This window comes from Bidens hawaiensis, unplaced genomic scaffold, assembly GCF_021521415.1.
Source record: "Bidens hawaiensis isolate Kalapana, Puna unplaced genomic scaffold, B.hawaiensis_p1.1 tig00007454_1, whole genome shotgun sequence".
Lineage (NCBI taxonomy): Eukaryota > Viridiplantae > Streptophyta > Magnoliopsida > Asterales > Asteraceae > Bidens > Bidens hawaiensis.
Window position 1 is genome coordinate 85,725 of NW_027491521.1, and position 5,326 is coordinate 91,050.

The window sequence follows — 5,326 nt, forward strand, 5'->3', positions numbered from 1 at the left end:
AATTAAAAGCCACTCCCACAAGAGGTTGGAACAAGTACTTCATCACGTTTATTGATGATTTTACTCGATATTTCCATGTATACTTACTTAAAAGTAAGGATGAAGCAATAGACAAGTTCACCTTGTATAAAAATGAAGTTGAGAATCAACTTAAAAGGAGAATAAAAGTTGTGTGTAGTGATAGGGGCGGTGAATATTTTCACATTTCGCGGAATTATGTGCTCAAAGTGGCATAATACATGAGCGAACCCCACCATATTCTCCACAATCAAATGGCGTTGCTGAACGTAAGAATCACACTTTGAAAGAGATGATGAACACCATGTTGATTAGCTCGGGAGTGAGATATGACCTGTGGGGGGAGGCAATTCTCTCGACCAACTATGTCTTGAATAAGATACCCCGCAAGAAAATAAGCGAGATTCCGTATGAGTTATGGATGGGTAAGAAACCATCATATAAATACTTGAAAGTGTGGGAGTGCCTAGCCAAGATGACAGTTCCATCACCAAAGGCACTGACAATAGGACCCAAAACTGTGGATTGCATATTCATTGGATATGCACACCATAGTAATGTGCATCGGTATATTGTACATGAGTCCAAAATCCCAATGTACATGATGGAACTATCGTGGAATGGAGGACCGCTGAATTCTTTGAAAATGTATTTCCTTGTTTAAGACAAACACACCCAACTTCATTAAAATCGGTTGATGAAGCAAGTACATCAAGAGCGTTTGATGATATGGTTCATGATAGACATAAACAACCAGAGGAAAACAAGGGTGAGCTTAGACGAAGTAAACGACCAAGAATTGGAAAGTCTTTCGGTTCGGATTTCATGAGCTATATGGTGGAGGGTGAGCCCAATACCTACCGTGAGGCGGTAACATCCTCGAATGCACCTCAATGGGAAGAAGCAATTAAGAACGAGATAGATTCTATTTTGCAAAATCATACTTGGGAGTTAGTAGATCTTCCGCCGGGTTGTAAACCACTTGGATATCGTTGGATATTCAAAAGGAAGATGAAAGCTGATGGAAGTATTGATAAGTACAAGGCAAGATTAGTAATCAAAGGGTATAGACAAAAGGAGGGTCTAGATTACTTTGACACTTACTCGCCTGTCACGCGAATAACTTCCATAAGATTGGTTCTTGCTATTGCGGCTTTACGAAATTTGGAAGCTCACCAAATGGATGTAAAAACCGCATTTTTAAATGGTGATTTAGATGAAGAGATTTACATGGAGCAACCTGAGGGTTTCTCTACCCCAGGAAAAGAGGACAAGGTATGTAAACTTGTCAAAGAAAGCGGTTTGATCCAAAGTCGGCATGAAATCTAAGGCTTTGAGCTCTTTGTCCGAGGACGATCTCCTAATTGCTAGTCCGAATCAAGGGCTAAAGTCCGAACTCAAGCGCCCTTAGACTCGTTACGTTGTTCGACTGAACTCGTTGGCCTTATATGGTTTGAACAAGCTCCAAAACAATGAAACTTAAAGTTTGATCATGTCATGCTTGACAATGGTTTCAAAATAAACGAGTGTGACAAATGTGTTTATGTAAAAGAGACGCCGGGAGGATATGTGATATTATGTCTTTATGTAGACGATATGCTTATCATTGGGAGTAATGATAACATGATCAGATCAACAAAAGACATGTTGAAAGCGAGGTTTGACATGAAAGACTTGGGTCTCGCGGACGTGATTCTTGGGGTACAAATCACTAGAACCCAAAACGGTATTGTTTTGAGTCAATCTCACTACATGGACAAGATTCTTGAGAAATTCAATAAGGATGACATGCGTGTCGCATCAACACAAATTGATACGACCCACCATCTATTTAAAAATAGAGGCGATGGGGTTTCTCAACGTGAGTACTCAAGAATAATTGGTAGTCTAATGTATCTTATGACATGTACTAGACCCGATCTAGCTTATGCCATGAGTCGGCCAAGTAGATACACTAGTAATCCAAGCGAGGAACATTGGAAAAGTATCAAGCGATTTCTAAGATACTTGAGATACACGAGAGACTATGGACCCCATTATAACCATGATCCGGCTGTAATCGAAGGATACAATGATGTGAATTGGATTTCGGATATAAAAGATTCCAAATCAACAAGTGGGTACGTGTTCACACTTGGTGGTGCGGCTATTTCTTGGAAGTCATCTAAGCAAACAGTTATAGCTAGATCCACGATGGAATCGGAGTTTATCGCCTTAGATAAGTGTGGCGAAAAGGCGGAATGGCTTCGTCAATATATGGAATATATTCCAATATGGCCACAACCTTTTTCGGCTATTTGCATACATTGTGACAGTCAATCAGCAATTGGTAGAGCCCATAGCATAATGTATAATTGCCAATCAAGGCATATTCGACGAAGACATAATACGGTAAGACAACTACTCTCAACGGGTGTTATCACAATTGACTATGTGAAGTCAAAAGATAACATTGCGGACCCGTTAACCAAAGGCTTAAGCAAAGAGTTAGTTTATAAGTCATCAAGAGGAATGGGACTGAAGCCCATGGAAAAAGGGGACATGAGGGAAACCTAACTTAGTTGACTGGAGATCCCAAGATCTAAGTTCAATAGGAAAACTTAATCATGAAACCAAGGGTAGTCATTGTGGGGGAGTACCCCAAACCAAACTTAAAGGGTGTTGCACATGCGTGCGTCCTAGTCCATTCTAATCAGTGACATGAAACGAGGATAAGCATAACAAAGGTTAATGACTTGTAGAAATCAGGAATAACCAATAGCTTTTAAAGATTCGAGCGGGAATCACCTACGTGAGAGAGAAGTAGGGTCGCTTCAAATGGATTTTGGGGCAAAAATCCTAGAGCTCTCGCGAAACCAGGCTAGTGTTCCAGGACCATAATAGGACATGACAGTGAGGGGTTGACTAAACCAGGGACAATGTTGTGTGAAGTGTATTGTCGTCTACACTAACGGGGGTATGTTCAAAGACATCGTGTATACTTCGCAAAGGAGGGTTCAAGGGGTAGCACCTACCTTTCCTGCAACATTCAACCGCTGAGTTGCATCGTTTGAAACTTGCATGAGCGGATCGATTTTCATTCATATGGGGGATTGTTGGAAAAATGTTAGCAAAAAATGAGTTTGCTAATTTTTGGACATTAATAATTATATTTATATTTGCGTATTATAAATAATTATTTACGATTTTGTTATCCTTTATGTGAGAGCATCACAACGAGTCAAACCATGTTCAAAATCGAGCTAAGATGAATGAGATATCGAAGCTCAAAGATGAGTGGTTGGAAAATCAAAATAAGAATAAAAAGCATTAAAGACGTTTAATGCAATTTATTTTTCGACAGGAGTTACGGATTGAATTCAAAATCAGAATAAAAAGCATTAAAGACGTTTAATGCAATTTATTTTTTAGTTTTGAGTCTTTGATCCTAGCTCCACTATAAATACCAAGGCAAGGCTTGGGTTTTACACACCATTTTGCAACTTGAAGAGCTTGCAAATTCTCCAACATTTATTCATCTCCTCCAACACAACCAAGAAGGTACGAACCGATCCAATTCGGGTGCATAGTCAACTCCGGCAGTTGTACCCTGGGAAACAAAACGAGGAGAGACTCGGAATTTGTTTTAAGGACCCCGTGTTCAACACGATCCTCGGTCACCAACTTCTACTTCTACCCGATTCTTTGTACTTTGATTTATTTCAGTTGTAATTGTATCGTAATTTAATGCTTTATAGATAGGTGTTTTTTTGTTCATTCTTTGTATTGTAATCGTATTAAAAGTGTTTTATTTATTTTATACCGAACGGTTCCTACATAGTAAACCTTTTGATCTATGACAATAACAATAATACTTCACCAAATATACTTATCAAATTGATAATAATTAATAAATTAACAGTAACGTTAATTGTTATCCGACATTTTGAAACCCGAACCCGATATAAAAACTTGATTATTTCGGACGGGTAATACACGTCTTATGAGGGTATGAGATGGGTTTGAAATAACTTTTGTAATTTTTCATGGGTTTGGGATTTGTAATATATCTAATTACCCGACCTGATTACTACCCGATAACATAGCCCTTTTACTTGATTATATACCCGAGTAACTCGACAAATTGTATAAATTAAAAATTATTATTTATTTTTTTGGTTGAGGTGTTTTTTTGGCAGAACTGGAATTATCATATTAAACTTAGTGGATAATTTTTTTTATAGCGACTTCTAATCAAGCTATTTTACACTCCAAATTTAGATAGTGCAATTGCCCCGCTCGGATAATACTATGTTGTCTTTGGTGGATTAATTATTCATCAAAATTGTTTACAACAATTATTTGTGATAATTGATTATTTATTAGCAACATTTTATTTAAAACAATATTTGATAATCTATCTATCTATCTATCTATCTATTCTAATAAAAGCCTACCATTTTTGCCACTTGTCAATACCATAGCCCTCCTCACCTTTTTTCAACCAATTTTCATATATGGTCTTTATCTTTTAAGTCAATTTAATATATGACATTAAATTATAGGTTTATTCCAACTAAATCCATTACTACATATAATAAGTATTCCCATATGGATTGATAAGAGACGATTAGTAAATTTTGAAGTGTTAATTAAAGTGTTTATTATGGTTTATATTCAAAATAATAAACAATAAACATTAGATTTTATGTGGAATAAAAACAATCGACTTGAACTAAATCCTGATAACGTCAGCGGCTAAGGCTTAGCCTTTAATACCTAAAAGTACATATGATTTTAAAGCTAAAAGTTTTCGGGTTAACCCTAAACACCAACCCGAATTACTTCAGTTCAGGTTTGAGTTAGTATTTTTTTTGTGTTCGAGTTAGTTTGGGTTCAGGTACGGGTTTTCTTGGGTTGGGTTTCATGTTACGGGTAAAAGTGATGGCCCTACTTTCAACGATTATAAATAAGAATCACTACTTTTAGTTTATGCAACTTTAAATTTTCTAATATTCTTCTAACTCAGAATAATCACTATTATTTGAACATGGTTTTAAAGTTAGTATGTATTTTTCATTTTCCTGGCAATTACATTCATATGAAATAAACAAATCAGTTTGTTATATTTAATTTTTTGGTTTTTATGTTGCTTAATTATACAATTTTTTATTGTAAAATATAAAGTCAATTAAAAATTTGTCATACACAAAATAATAATGACACCAAATTTATCGTGATCAATCAAGTTCAAATTGTAAAGATGCTAAGAATGATTATATCATCAAAGTTCAGGTATATGGTTTTTAGGATAATCATGTTTTTTTAT